Raw genomic sequence first — 22,403 nt, 5'->3', positions numbered from 1 at the left:
AAAAAAAAAAAAAAAAAAAAAAACTATATAAAAGGTAAAATTATGAGCTAGTTTATTGTAGGAGATATTGTCTTCCATTCTACCCTTTGGAATTAACCATAAAGGAAGAAAAATATATGGTTTGTAGAAATTAATGCTGTCATCTTATTGTCATCAAGGGAGGGGACTGGCAGAGAGGTCTAGTAGGACCAGAAGACTAGCATTCATTTCCTCTCATGGTCTGGGATGTAGTCCCTGGCCTATAAAATAGACTCACATTTCTGAGGATAGACTCACGTTAAGCAAGCTCATGAAATTAGTGTTTAAAACTAAAAAGATTGATTTATGGTGATAAATTATTTTCTAGGACAAAAATAATTAGAATAGGAAGAATCCGTGAGTTCTGTGTATGTAAAATTTAAAATGAGGAATTTGGTCATTAGAAGCTTTCTTTTCCTTTAGGCAGAGCAGCACTGGCAGCCGAAAAGCAACAGAATCACCAGATTGCTTGGGGATTGTAGAATCAGAATTGAAAGGAAGTTCACGTATCAGCTGTTTTATGGTATTGGGCCCAGGCAATCTGATATAGCCATATCCGCCATATGTGTGGTCTTGCTACTAGAATTAGAATAATAAAGCCTATTGGCTACCTATCACGCCTACCAATTAGGGGAGGAATATTCCAAATGTGCAGTCTAAAATACCGTCTCCCCAGATAGTGCTTAGATGAACATTTTCAGTTATCTCTGTGACTTGTTTTCTTCTATGCTCTCATGCATAGAAATGGGATCTGTATAGTAAAAGAGATGGAATAAAAAACATTAAAAAGTAGCCTAATTTTAGCAAAATTACCCAAATAGTATAATGCGTGAATACATTAACTTTAAAAGAATACACTTTGCTTCTCTGGTAGAATTGCAGCATGCTTCTGTGATATTTCAATTGCATATATTGGACATCGTCAACCACTGAGGTTGATCAGCCCCCTCCTTGCCTTAGGATTTATACACATGATTATAATGCAGTGCAATGTAATTCTTACCAGAGTGTATGCCAGTGCAAAATAAAGGGAAAACAGGCAGAAGAATTATTTCACATTATTCTATGATATTTGTAGTTTATAGTGCAGGGATTAAAGTTAAATCAAGTTACTATCAAATACATGTTTACTATAGCAAGGCTTTGTGATAAAACGGGGGATGAAAAGAATAATGTGATTCTTTTTCTCTAGAATGCTTATAATCACCACAGTGTAGGCCACTCATGATGTATTTGATAAATACTCTTAGAGAGCATTAAGAAAAAAGGAAACGTTTATAATACTTAGGCTTACATGGGTTTTTCCTGTACGGGACAGCAATAAAGTTAAATCTTGAAAAGTAGGCAGGATTTTGAGGTAAATAGGGTTGGGAAGGAAATGGTACAATGTAGAGAGGGGAAAAACGTGAGCAAAGCAGAACTTTGGAGTCACATGTGGGAGAAACATCAAGTGGTCTGTTGGCTCTGGAGAGTAGGATACTTGAAGAGTGGAAAAAGAGTCATGATCACAACACAGAAGACCTTACGTGTGAACTAGTATAAAACTAATAGAGCTTGCTGATCACATACTTGGGTACCTTGATCCATGCTAGGCACCAGAAAGATGAATAAAATGTAGTTCTTGGCCCTCCCAAGAGTTGTCAGCCCAAGGGTTGAGATAGATATAACATACTACAATACAAATTTCACCGTGGACGTACTGTGACAGAAGTATAAACAAAATACTCCAGGAGCCAGATGATCAATTCTTTTGGTGTTGAGGAAGGTGGTTGAACTGGGTTTTGACAGATGAATAAATTTGGAACCACTGGTAAAGGCTAATAAGGTCACTAGACGCACACAGAGCAGCATGCTAAAATGTGAGGAGGTGTGAGTTGTCTGGGCTCTATAAGGTTGGTGGCAAGGACTGGGGAGAGATGTGAGGCTGGAATGACTGGTTGGAATCTGAATACCAGTCAGTATGGAGTTGGGGAACTAGTTGAGGTTGGAGCCCTACACCTACATTTGGATTCCATTTCTGTCATTTACTATATTTTTAATCACTGGTAAATTTCTTAACCTCAGTGTCTTGGTTTGCATAATGGGAATGATGATATCAATTTAGCAGGAGTATTATTGTGATTGAAAATTAATATACATACTGCACAAAGTGATGGGCATGAAATCTTCCCAGTAACAAATGGGAGTCAATAGTGATACATTCATAGTGTTGCTGTAAGAACTAAATGGAGTAAAAGAAAACGAGTATAGGACACCATTTGACATAAAGTCCTCATGCTCAAATAATGGCATTAAAAATAAAACTTTAAAAGCTGTTCAGTGCAGTTATAGAGCATTAACTTTATAAAAAATAATTCCCAGAATTTAGGAAAAGTTTTATCATTATCTGTGTGAAGATTAGTTTAAACGTATTAGCCTGTGTTGATTCTAGGTCCCTCTGCAAGTAACACCTCTTCTCATTTTAGGCCTGGATGCTGTGATAGTAAGTTTTATTAAAATCTGTATGATATTAAGATCATACTTTGTGCATATATGCATGTCCTTACTACATATATTACAATTAATTGTTATTTTACCTGTTTTCTCCACTAGACAGCGAGTGCTTTATCCCCAATGCTTCAGAAAATGTTAGGCTCATAAAAGTTGGCTGAAATGATCTGAAGCTTAGAAAGAATTAATATGCATATGTACTCTAAGTGTGTATTATAAAAGTGCTTATTTTTTGACCATCATATGGAAAAGCCTGCTCTAATTGTGTTACAGTACCTTCTACACTCTGAAAGCAGTGTGACATTTTTCTGTCCAAATTTATGGGTTAGATGCATGTATTGTTAGAGGAGTAGAGATGGCCCTCAGCCTCACCCCCAGAAGAATTCTCTCCACTGCATCCTTGCTCACCAAGCAGCAAGAATTAAAAGGTACCTCTTAAATGTAGGTCTTTCTTATAGCAATTGACTGTGTGAAAATGCCCCCGGGCCATATGAAAATGATATTTTTCATGCAGTGGGAGTGACTCTTCAGAGTTGAGTAGTATTTAACGACAGGAGGCTCTTCAAGAAGGCCACATTCTCTATTCCTGCACAGAATAAGCAGCAATGGAATAGATATGGGAAAGAAGAGAGAATAAAAATCAATTAACAAAGAGTCTAAGCAAAACTGAAATAGTGTCAAGCACTGAATATATTAGCTATGAAAGAATAATCTTCACTTGTCTGGCAGGATTGTAATATGGTTCTGTTGTGTGCTATTTCAGTTGCTTATATTGGGCAGTGTCAATCATTAAGGGTAGTATTATTTATCTCCAGCCATTCATGTTTCTATAGCAACAGTATACAGGTTTATGCAATTATATATTATTATATCAAGTCATGCTTGATATATTTTGGTACCAGTTTCTGTCCTAAACTCATACAAGTTTTGTATGATATTCACTGCCTAATGGCAGTCCCTGCCTCCCTTATTTCTTGAGTCTGGGCAAGTAACACATGAAGTGGAAAGCCAACTTGATATTCAGTGGTTAGACTAAATCTAAAGAACCGAAGTCCCATTTTATTTTAGTTTAAAAGCTGCTAGTTTTTCAAATAGATTAATTATACTAATTTTTACAAGTAGGTTATATAGTAGTCAAATTTTTCATTTTATAAAATTTTCCAAATACAAAAGATTATGTAAATTTTAATTATATTATCATTTAAGCCATAGCCATTTTAATGATAAAAATTAATTATCCAATCATAAGAAGAACATAAGGTTGATTTCAATGACAATAAAAAAATGAAAACTGTAATTCTTTATTACTTAGTAGAGTTAGATAAGAATACAATTTTAAAGGGGTAAAATAACATGTGACCTTCCCTTTTAGAACAGTGTTTACCTTTCCCTTTTAGAAGATTGTTAACATTTTAATATACTTAGTTTGGTCATGCTAAAATATATTCTTTTCTCTGCTTTTGAGTTTCTCTTTTCAGTAGTAACAACTATATTTGGTATATTTCTTTGTTAGCACTTTAGAACCACCTACTTTACTAGATAAAACTTTCTCCATATTTACTTGGAATTTTGAGTCACCTTTTTTTGTGGCTATGATTTTTTAAACCTATTTGTATTTATCTGGTATTATTAGCAAGACATATTGCCTGTATAAAATATCTTTATAAAATTTTAAATGATTTTCATCAGTCATACCTTTTTATATCTCCAACGTATTGCCCCTTCATTCATTGCTATTTGGTAAATAATTTCTGCCTTTTTTTCCACCCATTTATTTAGTTTCGTTGTCCAAGCACAGGATAATCACATTGTAGCCATAGCTGACATGAGATTTCTGTTTTCATAATGCTGTGAGTGTTAAGAAGTCTTTTATAAAGTTTGATGGTAGAACTTGGTGATAGTTGTTTTTTTTTCTTCTCCTAAAAATATTACAATATAGAAGAAAATATAGGAAAAATATTGATAAGCCTACATTATTATATAACAGTATCTGTTGTCCATATATTTACATGGATTCATGACTGCTGTCATTGTGTATATACCATTTTGTATTCTTTGTTTTTTTAATAAATTTATTTATTTATCACTTTTGGCAGTGTTGGGTCTTCGTTGCTTTGCGCGGGCTTTCTCTAGTTGCAGTGAGTGGGGGCTAGTCTAAATTGAGGTGCGCGGGCTTCTCATTGAAGTGGCTTCTCTTGTTGCGGAACATGGGCTCTAGAGCTCCCGGGCTTCAGTAGATGAGGCGCGTGGGCTCAGTAGTTGTGGCTCGTGGGCTCTAGCGGGCAGGCTCAGTAGTTGTGGCGGGTGGGCTAAGTTGCTCCGCGGCATGGGGGATCTTCCTGGACCAGGGCTTGAACCCGTGTCCCCTGAGTTAGCAGGCTGATTCTTAACCACTGCACCACCAGGGAAGCCTTACCATTTTGTATTCTGATTGCTTCCTTAACTTCATAGTATGACATTATTTTGATAATTATTACCTGTAATGAATATGCACTATTTCTTCTGATTCATAGTGGGAATTTCCTTACTTCAAATGAACATTAATTCATGTAGCATCATTTACCCAAATGGACATTATTTCAAGTTGCTTTTCTTATCCTTTGGTGGTAGCCCTTATTGGATATAATTCAGGCGGTCTCTGCTTAGGAGAAAAAGGAAAGGGGAAAAAAATGGCAGTTCAGACTTTACTTTTCAAAAAGTTTTTAGTCAAAGAAATACCACCACTTTCATCACCAATACCACAACAATAATAGAAATTTTTCAATATTCACTTGATTGACGTAGTCCTAAGGTAAATGGACAAATGTAATTTTTTGAATGCCTATTTTTTCTTGAAGAGTTACCTGAACAAGGCATCCACTCAAACTTCTTTTGATTAAAAGAAAACTCTAAGTTCTTCTAAATTCTAAATTAGTTTAGTTGCAATTAAGTGGCATTGTATGGTTATCACCATCATTCTTATTAAGTGTAGGAGTAGTAGTAGCATGAAGTATATTAGTTTTAGGACAAATTTATGATACAGCAGATTTGCAGTGTCAGCTGATTGTTATACATCTTGTAGTATTGTCTTATGATCAGTATTTTAAATATCTGTCAGCAGTCTGTGGTTATTGAAGTTTAATTTTATTATTTAAATGACTTCATTTTATGACTATGATTTTAGTTTTACTGGCTTAGTTCTTCTGTTATTATTTTTCATAATTTTGATACTAAGCCCTTTAGTCAGTATTAAGCTCTGAATTATAATGTCCTTCACATGGGTAAAAACAGTTCACTTTGTGGTTTTCTGGTTCATGACACAATTTCCAGGAAATTGTGGGGGGAAATGGGTACTGCCAAGACAATTTATTTTGTACTTCACTATGTCCTAAAATTTATGGCCTAGAAACAAATAAGTAATATCAATATTTTTCTAAGAAATATTTGGATTTACTATACTTAGGGCCAAAAAAGCCAGGGGAAAAGAAGGTATAAGCATCAGTCCTAGGAAAAACAGGCAAGTAACTTTTTTTTTCATGTGTATCCTCTCCATTTTCTGTTTATCCCCTTTATTTTCCCAGCCATCGGGTAGCATTTATTCTAACTCCTCCACACGGTATCTACGGCCCCTCTTGTCTCTTTAAGGCTGTGCACTGCAGTAAATCATCCTTCTTCAGAAGTGGAATTTTATATGCTTTTGTTCCTTTCTTCCTTTCTCTAATTAGATCATAATTTGTGTGTCATGATCATGGGAATTTTTTGAACTGAATGACTTGAAATATCTGATAGATTATTGATACTGTGTGGCTCCTGATTTTAGGCTCCACAGATACAACTGTGGCCATGACCCAAGATAAATAACTGTTCTCAAGACTTGTTGGGTTCAATCTTCATGCTTTTCTCCTAAGCCTTGCTCCAGTTCCACTCACCTTAAGGACATACTGCTGACTTTCCAGCAGATAGAAAGGACTTATGGCAGAAGTATATGCACCTATTTAGTCATGTGAACCAGACCAGTCCCTATTTTCCAAGACAAGAATGGGCTGCTTCCAGGGGGCCCTTCTGAGAGAATTTATCTTCAAGCATAACATGGTGGTTTAGGAGTAATCCTTGACATTGTTTCTGATACTTTGTTAATTTATCCATTTATTCATTCACTAATTTGTTTTAATTTGCATTTGTATATGTATTTATTCAGCATTTGCTGTGTGCAGGTATTAGGTACCATGCTACGGAGAGAAACAGGTCTCTTCACCTTATGCAGTTTGCTTATAGTCTAGTAGAGTAACTAGGCTATAAGGGTCTATGGAAAGAAAAACAGAGAAGGAAATATGTTTATAATAAAATATGTTTCACATTAAAAGGGGTTTCCATGAGTTGCTTCGCGAGCATAAAGATAGTATTGTAATTAATTCATTAATTAATAAGTTAAAAATTTTTATTGCAGTAAAGTTGATTTACAATATTATATTGGTTTCAGGTATACAACATAGTAATTTGGTATTTTTATAGATAATACTACATACAAAGTTATTATATTATAAAATATTGACTACATTTCCTGTGTTGTACATTACATCCTTATAACTTATTTTGTACCTAGTAGTTTGTGCCTCTTGATACCCTTCACCTGTTTGCCTGTCCTCCCACCTCTCTCCCCTCTGGTAACCACTAGTTTGTTCTCTGTATCTGTGAGTTCATTTCTGTTTTGTTATATTCGTTCATTTGTTTTATTTTTTAGATTACACATGTACGTGAAAACACAGTATTTGTCTTTCTCTGTATCACTTATTTCACTAAGCATAATACCCTCCAGGACCATCCATGTTGTTGCAGATGGTGAAATTTCATTCCTTTTTATGGCTGAGTAGTATTTCATTGTCAATATATACCACTTCTTATTTATTCATTCATCTGTTGATAAACACTTAGGTTGCTTCCATATCTTGGCTATTATAAATAATGCTGCTATGCACATTGGGTTGCATGTATCTTTTCAAATTATTGTTTTCATTTTCTTTGGATAAATACCCAGGAGTGGAATTGCTGGATCATATGGTGGTTCTATTTTTAATTTTTTGAGCAGCCACTAAATTGTTATCCATTGTGTCTGCACCAACATACATTCTCACCAACAGTGTACAAGGGTTTCCTTTTCTCCACATCCTTGCCAACACTTGTTATTTCTTGTCTTTTTGACAGTAGCCATTCTAACAGGTGTGAGGTGATATCTTATGATAGTTTTGATTTTCGTTTCCCTGATGATTAGTGATGTTGGACATCTTTTCATGGGCCTGTTGTCCATATGTATGTCTTCTTAGAAAAAAATGCCTATTTGGGTCCTCTGCCCATTTTTTGATTGGGTTGTTTGGTTTTCTGATATTGAGTTATATGAGTCTTTTAAAATATATTTTGGATATTAATTCCTTCTTGGACATATTTGTTTGAAAATATTTTCTCCCACTGAGCAGGTTGCCTTTTTCTTTTGTTGATGGTTCCTTTACTGTGCAAAAGTTTTTAAGTTTGATTAGGTCCTATTTGTTTAATTTTGCTGTTGTTGCCCTTGCCTGAGGAGACAGATCCAGAAAAAATTGCTAAGACATTTGTCAAAGAACATACTGCCCATGTTTTCTTCTAGGAGTTTTATGGCTTCGGGTTTTACATTTAGGTCTTTAATCCATTTTGTGTTTATTTTTGTATATGGTGTGAGAAGATGTTTGTTTCATTCTTTTACATGTAGCTGTCCAGTTTCCCAACACCACTTATTGAAGAGACTGTCTTTTTCCCATTTTATATTCTTGCTTTCTCTGTTGTAGATTAATTGACCATATGTGTGTGGGTTTATTTCTGGGCTCTCTATTCTGTTCCATTGATTGATCTATGTGTCTGTTTTTGTGCCAATACCATACTCTTTTGATTACTGTAGTTTTGTAGTTTAGTCTGAAGTCAGGGAGCATGATACCTCTAGTTTGTTCTTTTTTCTCAAAGTTGCTTTGGCTGTTTGGGGTCTTTCATGGTTCCAAACCAATTTTAGAGTTATTTGTCCTTTTTCTATGAAAAATGTCTTGGGTATTTTGACAGGGATTGCATTAAATCTATAGATTGTTTTGGGTAGTATGGACATTTTAACAACATTAATTCTTGCAGTCCATAAACACCAGATATATTTCCATTTATTTGTATTGTTTTCAGTTTCCTTCATCAATGTCTTATGGTTTTCAGGGTGCAGGTCTTTCACCTCCTTGGTTAAATTTATCCTTTGGTATTTTATCCTTTTTGATGTGATTGTAAATGGAATTGTTTTCTTGATTTTTCTTTCTGAGAGTTCATCATTAGTGTATGGTAAGTACAACAGATTTCTGTATTTTAATCTTGTATCCTGCAACTGTGTTGGAGTCTTTAGGATTTTCTATATATAGTATCATGTCATCTGCAAATAGTGTTAGTTTTACTTCTTTCCTTCTGAACTGAATGCCTTTTGTTTCTTTTTCTGTCTGATTGCTGTGGCTACGACTCCTAATACTATGTTAAATAGGAGTGGCAAGAGTAGGAATCCTTGTCTTGTTTCTGATCTTAGAGGAAAAGCTTTTGGCTTTTCACTGTTGAGTATGATGTTAGCTGTGGCTTTGTCATAAATGGCATAATGGTAGTGTTTAAAGCAATCCCAAGGATGTGATGGTTCTGGAAGAAGGCACATTTGAGTTGAGTCTTGAAGAACATGGAAAAATTAGTTACAAGATGAAGAGAAAAAGAATCCCAGAAGAGAATGAGGGCAGGAGATAGTGTAATTTCAGAGACCTATAAAGAGTATTGAATAAATGGACAAAAGGATTACTCTTACCAGTAATATATGAAAATGAGAGTGCCAATTTTCCTGAAGGTTTGCCAGCAAATGCATTGTAATTTACCATAATATTGTTAGTACTTGAATAAACAAAAATCAATTATTAATGATATCAAATTTAAATGTCTTTGCTAGCGAGGATACTTTTTTCCATGTTGTCTTCCAGCAGTACTGTTTTGGTTTGTATATTTTTGGATTTTTGTGTTTCAATTTGCATAATCTCTTTGAATATTAAAGACAGTACTCTATTTTTTTCTGTAAATTATTTTCTTTGTGTGCTTTAAGTACTTTAAAATAGATATTTTTCATATTAAAGAAATTTCTTTCAATTATTGCTATTTAGTATTTTTACTAGAAATGTAGTAAAATTATCTTTTGCATATTCATGTGATTTAGCTTAAGATGTTACAGATTTGTGTATATCATTTTTCCATTATATGTTTCTTTAGCCATCATTATTAAGTATAATAGGGCCATGGCCTATTTTTTGAGAAATGGCTTAAAGGTTTGATTCAGTTGGGTCTTTGTATGTTAGTCACACCCATAATTCATTATCTGTACTTTCTAGTTACATTAAATTGGAGCTTTAGAACCTAAAGACCCTTGAAGAGCAATCTGAGGGTAAAATTCTTCTGAGGGTAAAAGATTTTTACTATTTTCCCAGCTTTTTACAGTTTACATCTATATCTAATTTAATAGTAGTTGTTTTAAGTCAACTTATCTTTAGCGATTTTTCCAAAGCATTCAATTCAGTTTTCAAAGTATTCTGCTTTTTCATTTTTGAATTCATATTTTATTACATTACCTAATGAATGTTTAATTTAATCATGGAATCACAATGACCACTTCAATAGGAATAAACAAGTTCAAACCGTAGGAAATAGCATACTCAAGTAATTCAAAGAGAGTTTAATAAAGGGCCTATATAACAAAGGGGTAGGCAGGGTATAGGGAAATCATAAGGGATTATGCAACACCCAAGAATGGTTATTCTAAAGTTGTGTGCCTCCTTCTGACTTCTCACTGGTTGGACCTGACTGGAAGCTGAAGATATATATTCATGTATATGGCATTGCTTACTTTGATAGAACAGACGGGAGAAAGAGCAGAGTGGAGAGTGGCACTGAACAGGCAAGCGAAAAATATTTGGCAAACTTATGAACCAACACAGTCAGTCCTGATTTAGCATAATGGAGAACTGTATACACATCATATGTGTTCACATTCACTGTGATATGGGCATCAGTCAGTGTATTTAGTAAAAGGAATGAGGAACACTGTTGATCCAATCAGTGAGTTAAGAGTGCTTCTACTCTGGCACTCTAAACTATCAGCAACTTACTTTCCCCAAATTTGTTCTTACTCTTCATATCCAGATTAGGATTTCTATCTTGATCTTTCTAACTCTTCCCAAATTAGTGCAGCTTTCTTATCCTCTAAGGCTTCCCGTATCTGCATTAAATACTCCGGCAAATAAATTAGGCTGTCAGGTTTTTTTTATTATAGTCGAGAAAATTTCAGTGAAAAATTTGGAAAAAATTTTCCTGGTGGTTTGGGTAACTGTTGTATTCCAGGGAGTTGCTTTAGTTATGGTTATCGGATTTCTTTCTTTCCCCCTCTTTATTATGTAATAGTTGATACATACAAAAGAATGTATGTAATGTTTTCGTAAGTTCTGAAATGTAATAAGACAAACATCCTGAATCCACACCCAATAAAAGAATTAGAACATTACCAATAAAATGCATTAATTCATTTTCACTATTTAATATTCCATTTTATAATTATCCCATATTTTACTTATCTATTTTATTGTCTGTCGACATTTTTAGTTTGTTTTTGCTGTTGCAAACAACAGTAGAACATTTTTGTACATTTCATACATATTTGTTAGTACATATATGCAAGAGTTTCCCTAGGGTCTTTCCTTAGGAGTGGGATAGCTCAGCCATAACGTATGCATGTTTGGCTTTAAAAGACAATGCCAGGGCTTCCCTGGTGGAGCAGTGGTTGACAGTCCGCCTGCCAATGCAGGGGACACGAGTCCGTGTCCCGGTCCGGGAAGATCCCACATGCCGCGGAGCGGCTGGGCCTGTGAGCCATGGCCGCTGAGCCTGCGCGTCCGGAGCCTGTGCTCCGCAACGGGAGAGGCCACAATGTTGAGAGGCCCGTGTACCGCAAAAAAAAAAAAAAAGACAATGCCAAATTATTTTCCTAAATGTATGTATCAGTTTACACTTCTGCCCGCACCTATAAGTCTTCTATGTGTTGTGTATGCTCATCAGCATTTGTCAGACAAGTCCCTTTTTTTTTTCTTTTGATCAAACTAATGGGTAAAAAAAAAGGTAAATCATGATGTTCTTAATTTGCATTTCCTGGATCACTAAACAGGTTGATCAGCCTTTAATTTGTTTATTGGTCATTGGGCATTTATGTTTTTTTCTTCTTCCGTCTCCCATTTTTCTATTGGGTTATGCATCTGTTGCATATTGATTTGAAGGAATTCTTTATATATAGTATTTATAAGTTGATAGGTACATAGATAGATAGGTAGATAGATAGATAGATGGCAAAAACAGTCTCTTAATTTGTGATTATACTTAGTGAATATATTATCCCAATTTATGGTATATCTCTTTACTTTAAGTGACTTGATGAAGTGAAAGTCTTAATTTTAATTTAATTTATCCATGTTTCTGTTATGGTTAGGATTTTTTGTTTCTTATTTAAGCAAACATTTCCAATTTTGCAACCACAAAGTTATTTTTCTTTGTTTCCTTCTAGAAATTTAAAGGTCTGTCTTCTTCATTTAAGTCTTCCTTCCATTGGGAATATACATATATATATATATATATATATATATATATATATATAAAATACATATATATGTGTTTTGTGTGTGGTATGATGGAGATCAATTTCATTTTATTCGTTATAGCTAACTGGTAATTCTAGCACTGTTTTTGGCAAGTCCATGCCTTCTCTGTCCTATTCTGTTGCCATTTATGTATGACCCTATTTTGGGGGCTTTATTCTGTTTTATTAGTAAATTACTCCATCTCTGAACTTCACTGTCTTAATTACTATATATTTCCTAAGACTTCCGCTTTCTTAGAAATGCCTTGGTTATTCATAGGTTGTTGCTTTTCCATATGAATTTTACAGTCAGCTTTGTAGTTTGCATAAAAGCCTTTGGGATTTTCATGGAAATAATATTGATTCCATAAATTTGTATGGGAGAACTCTGAGTGATACTGAGTCTTCCTATTGATGAACATTTTATTCCTCTCTATTTATATATTCTCAGCTTCTTTCAGTAGAGTTTTACAGTTTTCTTTACGAAGAACATGTACAAATTTCTAAATATTTATATTTTTAGAATCTTTATACATTATGTTTTTTAGTTATTATACAAAATACACTTCCTGTGTCAACAATTATATGTAAATCACCAGTTTTATTGTTTCCTTTTAAAATCTTCTACCTGTTATTATTTTTTTCTTTATTTCTCAGCTGACAACAACTTCGAGGAGAGTTTACAGTGTTGGAAGAAGCACTCACAGTGGGCATCTTTGTTTTTTTCCTTATTTTAAAGAAAGTATTTCCAGTGTTTTTGGAAGATAGTTGATAAGATTAAAAAAGTTATATTAATAGATTTTAAGAGATGTAAAAACTCTTGTAGATGTCACCCCTCTCACGTGCTTTTTTTGCCTTTGAGAAGAGGTTCTCCCCATTAGCTACTGAATTTAAATTATAGCTTTCCTGTTGTTAACTTTTCCTGAATGTTGTGATTAAACCCTACTTGATCACAATAGATTCTCTATTATTCTTATATCCTGCTGGCTTTGGTTTGCTAATATTTGTTTAGGATTTTGGCCTGTCATTTGTCTTTCTCAAATAGAACTTTTCTGACTGAGCTATTAGGATGGGAATATTTTGTTTTTATTTTTGTTTTGTATTATGTGGCATGTTTGTAAGATTGGAAAGATAAATTCCTTCAAAGTTTGATAGAATTTTGCCTCTTGCTTATAAATTAATCTGGGTCTTTTGTGGCTTTTCTTTCTTTTCTTTCCCTTTTTTAAGGAAATATCTTTCTTTTTTTTTTTTCTTTTAGAAATTACTGGTTCATCTTATTTTGCCTTTCAACTGCTCCTTCTCCTTGAGTAAATATTTTTTTCTAGCAATTTTTAACTTTCTTCTGTATTTTGTCATAATGTTCATATTATTCTGTTATTTTCCCACTGAGTTGCTTTTCTTGTTTGTTTGCTTGTTTCCCCCTCTTTTCCCCTCTGACTTTTAGTAAATGCTTCATATATGCCAGGCAGTCTGCCAAAAATCCTTACAAAAATTATTACATTATTTTTTCCCATTTTATTTATAAGCAGCTCTGAGAGGATAACAGGCCCAAAGTCACATAGTTGGTGGTGGAGCTGAATTGCACTTGTTTTCCTTATGGATCACACAGGCTCTTGTCAGTAGAACACAATGTCTGTTTTCTAATCCCTGAGTTGAAGGAAGTGAGCCATGACATTTGTCTGAAAGAGTCAACTTGGAGGGAAAAAAAAACAACTCATAAAATGTTTTGCCTTCCATCTGTGACTTTGAAGCACATTTTAAAGCACTCCAGTTTACATTTTTATCCATTATTGAAAATCCTAATAGATTCTATTTTGAGTTTTTAAAAAATGTTATTATGGAAATATTCTTATTGTAGCTTTTCCCTTTGTACACTAAATAAAACCTCAGATCATTTGTTTGACTCACAGGAACATATTGTGGTGACTCGGGATGCCTTTGTGCAATGACCTGATGGTTTTCTTCCTCCAAATATAGTCATTGGTTGTTCTCAGCCACTCCCTTGAAGATGGAACAATTCATATGAAACTTGAAACTCTTCACCACTTTTTATTTATATGTCCAGTAACATTTGGCACCTTTCTGTACAGTGGCTGGGCTGTTTTATGTTCCTCTAAATATTTACTTCATCTCATCTTCTTTATTTTAATGTGCTTCAGCAAGAATAGCTTGCTCTTAGAATTTCTTTGTTTAGCAGATTAGAAAATGAGAATTTCCAGCTTTCCAGGATATTTGGAAAATGTTGCCATTTAAGCTTTCAGCTTTTGAAAGTTTGCCATTTCATTATCTCTTTTCCATTTTTGTCAGATAACGTGGTAGAAATATCATTATTATGTCTGTCTTATTTACCTTAATCATTCTCTTTATTATTTTGTTAATTTCTTGGTTTTATGCAGGGAACAACATCGCTGGTATACATTTCTCTTACAGTCTTTCCCAATATTGATTTCTGCTTGAGTCAACCTAGATTGAAATTCTTACTTATTTTAGTGTTAAGCTGCAGTAACACAGGCTTCAGTGAAATCCATTTTACCTACGGCTTCTTGATTATTTGAAGTTATAGACTCCAGTATGTTGAGCCACTGAAATCTTTGCAAGAGAGAAAAGGGAATCATTTTCTTCCCCTGAAACTGTGGTGTACTAAACCAGTGCTCTATGTCAGATTTCATGAAGTTCAAACAAATTTTGGTACGCGGGTTTGGAATAGTTACATAATTGTAATCATTCGTAAAAATAGGGAATACTATTTAGAGTGTTTCGACAATTATAGATTTTATAGGCAGGCTACAAGATTTCCATCATTTTGTTATGGTGGAATCACTGTGAGCATGGAAGAAATTCAAAAAGTTTGTGGCCTGACTTCAGGGTTGAGGTTCAGTTCCCTTCTAGCTGAGGTTTTATATTTCAAATGCCAGTCTTTATTTATTTATTTATTTATTTATTTATTTAGTGTTTCTAGAGGAAAAAAAACAAAACACATTTTATGCTCAGAGCAAAGACCCCAAACACCCAAACAGCATTCTGATTTGTCTATCTTCTAGTCCCTAATGCTTTTACTTTCCTAAAGCTTTGTGCTTTCTTTTTCTTCAGTAAACACTTAAAAAATATATTGCTTGCCATTGTAATTCAACACAAGGACCAGAGAGTTGCAAGCCTTTCTTGAATATCTGTCTTAGATTTCTGCATTTTACTTATGTTGTGAAACTTCATTTTTACAGAGTTAGAGGGAATTTATTTATTTAGGTAGAGTTCATTTATTGTTTCTCTTATAATAACTATTTTCTACCCTTCTAAAAATGTTTGAGGTGGTTTACAACATTCAGTGCAACAAAAATTATGAAGCAAAGAAACAGAGCAAAAGGACAATATCAGTGGGAAATTTAAAATGAAACAAGGAGCAAAGTTAATATATACATGGACAATATCAAGTCTAATGTACTTGCAAGAGATGGGCCACAAACTGGGCTCTCCCTAACCACAGATGGCAAAAGAGAAATGTGGTAATTTACGTGACTCACACAGTATCTGTTATATCACAGCAAACCAGTCTTACGAGGGTATTGAGGGCATGGTGAAATAAAACCTTTCAATAATACCACTGCCTTCCATGCAATAATATGTTCCACTGGGACTTTTTCATATACGTTTCTTAATTTATTCTGATAGCATATCAGAAAAGGCTCATATCAACAAATTTAGGTCTTTGAAAGATCAAACTATTCTACTAGACAGATCTTCCTCAATTTACAGTGGGATTATGTCCAGATAAATCCATCCCTGGGTTGAAAATATTGTATGTCGGAAATGTATTTAATACACCTAACATACCAAACATCATAGCTTAGCCTAGCTTGCAGTTGGGCGTAGTCATGTAACACAAAGCCTATTTTATAATAGCACGTTGGATAGCTCATGTAGTTTATTGAATACTGTACTGAAAGTGAAAACCAGAATGGTTGTATGGATGCAAAATGGTTGTAAGTGGCTGGGTTGTTTACCCTCATGATCACATGGCTGACTGGGAGCTACAGCTTGCTGCCACTGCCCAGTATCACAAGAGAGTATCATACCACATATCACTAGCCTGGGAAAAGACCAAATTTCAAAATTTGAAGTACGGTTTCTATGGAATGCATATTGTTTTCACACCATTGTAAAGTCAAAAAATTGTAAGTCGAACCATCTTAAGTCAGGGACCATCTGTAGTACAATACTATCTGCTCATGTGACCAAATCAGATAAGTTTCAGATTATGCCACTGTGTAGTCTCCAGAATGGGATGCGCAAGAGTATCTTTGAGTGTTGTTGGAATGACATACCGAGACTTTTTCTGCATTTTAATTTTGTTTTAGCTTTAATAAAAGAAAAGTAAACTTTAAGCTTTAGTAGTCTTACTCTATAGATTGAGACTGTTGTACTCAGTTAGTGCCTTGGTTAGATTGTCACATGTCCTTTTAGTTTCAAGAGCTATCTTGAAGAAGAGAGAAGGTATCCCATGAGGCACAGAGTTTACTTGTGGTACCTTCACTGTTTAGCTCATTACACTTAGGTGATATCTGATTAAGCGGATTTTTTGGAATGTTTAATTTTGTTTTACCTGTGAAATAAGTGACTTAAAGTAATTGTAGTATGAAAATAATAGTAATGTCAACCGGCAAACAGCAAGAAGAAAAGAGCTACTACTTCTACTCTTAGCCCTTTGCCATTAACAAAACTAGTTTTAAAACAATCTAAACAATTCTGACAAGAAGTCATCCAAAAATATTTGATTATTAGAAGGACTATTTGAAATAAAGATTTACTTCCACTATCATTAAATATGTACCTATTGTGCCTCGAAATAGTAGGTACTATGAACCTATTATAAGTTATATGGCATGTTTAGAACTAAACATCCAGAACATGAAGCCAAATCCCATTTTTCTTCAGCAGTTCAGATTCAGTTGATACTCAACCAAGTATTTTACAAAATTTCACTAAACACAATGATAAATAAAAGTCCCCTTTGTGATTCTTAATAGTGAAAGACAAAACGCATAGCCTCTGGGAAATCTCTTGTTCTCCCTGTCATAAGAAGTTTGCCATATAATTGGATGAAACTACAGATGTCTCTAATTTGTCTCAGCTTACTTTATTTCTAAATTTTGATTGAATTAATGAGTAAGGAAAAAACTTGAAAGAAACTTATTCTATGGCAAGAGAATTCTGAAAATGGATTTTGGAAATGTTTCATCATTATTTATAATGCTTTCTTTTTGCTGAAAACATTATTGTGTCACATATCAAAAACTCTCACATTTGTACACTTAAAACATTTGGAAATAGCTTTTCTAATCTATTTTTAAAACCTACAAAATGAAATGTTTTCATGAGCTTTGAAGCCGTTTGTCAAAAATGTAAAGGTTCCAGTCAGTTTGCAAAAGCAACTGACTGTAGGGAATATGAAAATTTACTAAATGAAATGTTTATATACTGACTGGTTTCATACAGAGAACTCACCCATCAGCTTGGCCCAAGATTCTGGGAGCCTTTCAGACCTTTTCTGTGGGTAGACTTGTGCCTACTAAGATTCCTAATTAGAGGGATTTGCCAGTTTCCTTTTTTTCAGCAGCTTGTAATCTCTGGCTCCCTCTTTTATAACAGATGAAGGAGTTTGGAAAATAATACCGTGATTTAGTAAACAGATAAAGATGCATTTCCATTTTGATCCATGTGAGTTATTGTTATGAAATTAGGTCGTCTTGCGAAACTAAATATGAAATAAAATGTGAAATTTAAAAAAAAACCCTTAAAACCACACCTTCTAGTTGTTGCTAAGGTAAAGATATTCAAAAGCATGATTGGAATGAAGTAATAAGCAAGATGGCAGAACAGGAAGACCCTGACCCTCCTTCCTTGCCCAGAAACCCAGATTGAACAGCAGTATATGGACTAATTCCCTTGACGAGAAATCCAGAAACCACTTAAAAGTTTCCTGCACCCTGAGTAAGGATAAAACCAGCTTCAGCGCAGCTGGTGGGAAATTTGTGGTGTCTCTCAACGTAGCTGCTACCCTTGGCACAGCTGTGGTCAGGAGGAAACACCCAGCTCCCAGGCTTTCCCTGGCGAGGAAAAGACTGGACCATGCATGCAGCATTCTGACTTTTCACAGGTGTGGGAGGGCTGCCTGATGGACTAGCTTCCGTCTCACTTGTATTAGAGTGCTGATGGGACAAGGCATATCCTAGCTGACAACAAAAAAGAACTGGGCACCATATTGCTGCTCCAGAGAGCCCATACAGCTTTGGGGCCCCTCCCTTAAGAGAAAAAAAGAAGAGTGGAGCATATGCCCAATGTACTAGCTTTTCAGGGGACTGTCTGAGGCATTAGTTTCTGACGAGCTCAATTCAGGGTCCTGATGCGACCTGGCATACTGTTTTTTTAGTTTAGTTTTGTTTTTTGACATCTTTATTGGAATATAATTGCTTTAGAGTCGTGTGTTTCTGCTTTATAACAAAGTGAATCAGCTATACATATACATATATCCCCATATCTCCTTCCTCTTGCGTCTCCCTCCCACCCTCCCTATCCCACGCTTCTAGGTCGACCTGGCGTACTCTTGATGCCTACAGGCTGCTGAGAACAAAAAAGAGCTGGGCAGCATGCTGCTGCTTGAGGACCCACAGTATAGCGGACAGACACCAGAGGGAGCAAGAGATTACAACCTGCTGAAGAAAAGGAAACTGGCAAATCCCTCTAGGAATCTTAGTAGTCACAAGTGCAGAGAAGATATATCCACAAAACAGGTTTGAAAGGTTCCCAGAATCTTTGGCTGGGCTGATGGGTGATTTCCCTATATGAAACCAGTCGTTAAAGACTGGGAGATATAGTTTGTTTCCCCAAACGCACAGATATCAGTACAAAGTTACAAAGAACATGAAGAAACAGGGGGAAATGGCCCAATCAAAGCAACAAACTACATCTCCATAAACCAACCCTAAAGAAATGGAGGCATACGAATGACCTGACAGAGTATTCAAAATAACCTTCATAAAGATGCTCATTGAGCGCAGAAAAACAGTACATGAACAAAATGAGAATTTCTAAATAAGCCTGTGTCTACTGAATACCTTTTATCCATAATTAATAACCTTAAAAAAAAAACACCTGGCCTAGGTGGATTTGCTAGTGAATTACATCAAACATTTAAGGAGGAAATTATACCAATTCTCTATAATTTTTTTCACAAGATAGAAGCATAAGGAATACTTCCCAAATTGCTCTATGAGGCCACCATTACCTAGTACAAAAGCAGACAAAGATATTGCAGGAAAAGAAAAGTACAGACCAGTATTTCTCATGAACATATGTGTAAAAGTCCTCACATAAGATTAGCAAATTGTATCCATCAGTGTATGAAAAGAATTATTTACCATGACCAAGTGGGATTTACCCCAGGCCTACCAGGCTGTTTCACCATTTGAAAATCAGTCAATGTAGTCCATCACATCAACAAGCTAAAGAAGAAAAATCACATGATCCTATCAGTAGATGAAAAAGCATGAAAAATCCAACATCCGCTCATCATAAAAACTCTCAATAAGAAAAGAACTTCCTCATCTTGATAAAGAATATTTATAAAAAACATAGAGGTAACATTATACTTAATGGTGAGAAGCTAAAAGCTTTCCCATTTAGGGTCAGGAACAAGGCAAGGATGTTACTTCTGACATCATTCCTTTTCAACATTGTGCTGGAAGTCCTAGATCGTGCAATAAAACAAGAAGAGGAAATGAAAGATATATAGACTGGGAAGGAGGAAATAAAACTTTTTTGTTTGCAGATGACATGATCATCTATATAGAATATCTGAATAAATTTCTTAAAAAAACCCGTAGAACTAATGAACAATTAAAAGCAAGGTTGCAGGATACAAGGTTAATATACAAATGTTAATTGCATTCTTATATACAAGCAGTGAACACATGGAATTTGAAATTAAAAACCACAATACCATATATATTAGAACCCCACAAATGAAATACTTAGGTATAAATCTAACAAGATAGGTATAGGTTCTATATGAGGAAATCTACAAAACTTTGATGAAGTTAATCAAAGAACTGAATAAATGGAGAGGTGTTGCATGTTCATGGATAAGAAGACTCAGTACTGTCAGATGTCAGTTCTTCCCAAATGTATCCATAGATTCAGTGCACAATCACACATCACAGCAAGTTATTTTGTGGATATTGACAAACTGATTCTAAAGTTTATGTAGAGAGGCAAAAGATCCAGAATAGTCAACACAATATTGAAAACAAATTTGGAGGACTGACACTACCCGACTACAAGATTTACTACAGTAAAGCTGCAGTAATGAAGACATTGTGGTATTGCCAAAAGAATAGGGGAATCGATTAATGGAACAGAAGAGAGAGCCCAGAAATTGGCCCATATAAATATAGTCAACTGATTTTGACAAAGGAGCAAAGGCAATTGAGTGGAGAAAAAAATAGTCTTTTCAACAAATGGTGTTGGAACAACTGGACATGCACAGTCAGAAAAAAGTGCATCTAGACACAGTTCTTACATCCTTCACAAAATTTAATTCAAAATGGATCACAGACCTAAATGTAAAATATAAACCTATAAAACTAGAAAGTAACATCAGAGAAAATCTAAATGACCATATGTTTGACAATGACTTCTTAGATGTAAAACCAAAGGCATGAATTGTGAAAGAAAGAATTGATAAGCTGGAATTAATTTAAATTACAGTTTTCTCCTCTATAAAAGACACTGTCAAGAGAATGAAAAGAGAAGCCACAGACTTGCAAATACATATCTGATGAAAGGACTATTATCCAAAACATATAAAGAACCCTTAAAACTCAACAATATGAAAACAAAGAGCCTAATTAAAAAATGGGCCAAAGACCTTAACAGACACCTCACCAGTGAAGATGGCATGAAACAATGCCCCACACCAATGTCATCAGGGAAATGCAAATTAAAACAAAGATACTACTACAAGCTTATTAGGACCACTACAAGTGGTCCTAACACCAACTGCTGATGAGGGTAGGGAGAAGCTGAACTCTCATTCATTTCTATTGGGGATGCAAAGTGGTACAGCCACTTTGAAAGAGTTTGGTGGTTTCTCACAATACTAAACATAACACTTACCATTTGATCCAAAAATTGCTCTCTTTGGTATTTACCCAAAGGAGTTGAAAACTTTTGTCCGCGCAGAAACTTGCACACAAATGTTTTTGGAAGTGTCATTCATAATTGCTCAAACTTGGAAGCAATCAAGATGTCTTTTTTTTGATGAGTGGATAAATAAACTGTGGTATATCCAATCGATGGAATATTAGTGCTAAAAAGAAATGAGCTCTCAAGCCATGAGAGACATGAAAGAAACTTAAATGCATTATACTAAGTAAAAGAAATCAATCTTAAAAGGCTGTAAACTATATGATTCCAACTATATGACGATCTGGAAAGGTAAAACCATGAAGACAGTTAAAAAGATTAGTGATTACCAGGGGTTGGTGGGGGGAGAGAGATGAATAGGCAGAACATAGAGGATTTTTAGGGCAGTGTAACTGCTCTGTCTGATACTATAACAGATACATGCTATTATAAATGTGTCCAAACTCTTAGAATGAACAACAGTGTAAGCTAACCCTAATGTAAACTGTGGATTCCGCATGATAATGATGTGTCAATGTAGGTTCCTTTATTGTAACAAATATACCACTCTGGTTTGGAGTGTTGATAATGGTTGAGACTATACATGTGTGGGGATAGGGAGCATATGAGAAATCTCTGTACCTTAAAACTGCTCTCGGGCTTCCGTGGTGGCGCAGTGGTTGAGAGTCTGCCTGCCGATGCAGGGGACACGGGTTCGTGCCCCGGTCCGGGAAGATCCCACATGCCGCGGAACGGCTGGGCCCGTGAGCCATGGCCGCTGAGCCTGCGCGTCCGGAGCCTGTGCTCCGCAATGGGAGAGGCCACAGCAGTGAAAGGCCCGCGTACCGCAAAAAAAAAAAAAAACTCTAAAAAATCGTCTTATAGCATTCCTTAGAAAGTTAGTATTTATGGTCCAAAATGCAGGTTTTCAAACTTTTAACTCTGTAAAAATGCTGGGCAAAAATTAGTACTTAGTGGCTATTTCCTAATGGTTAAGTGAATTGACTGATTAATCTACTATCACAAATGAAACAGTATT

The sequence above is a fragment of the Aethalodelphis obliquidens genome, unplaced genomic scaffold (genome assembly GCF_003676395.1).
Source record: "Aethalodelphis obliquidens isolate GAN/ISIS:26980383/991018 unplaced genomic scaffold, ASM367639v1 scaffold5, whole genome shotgun sequence".
Classification (NCBI taxonomy): domain Eukaryota; kingdom Metazoa; phylum Chordata; class Mammalia; order Artiodactyla; family Delphinidae; genus Aethalodelphis; species Aethalodelphis obliquidens.
The sequence above is the reverse complement of the archived record's forward strand: the minus strand, read 5'-3'. Positions refer to the sequence as shown.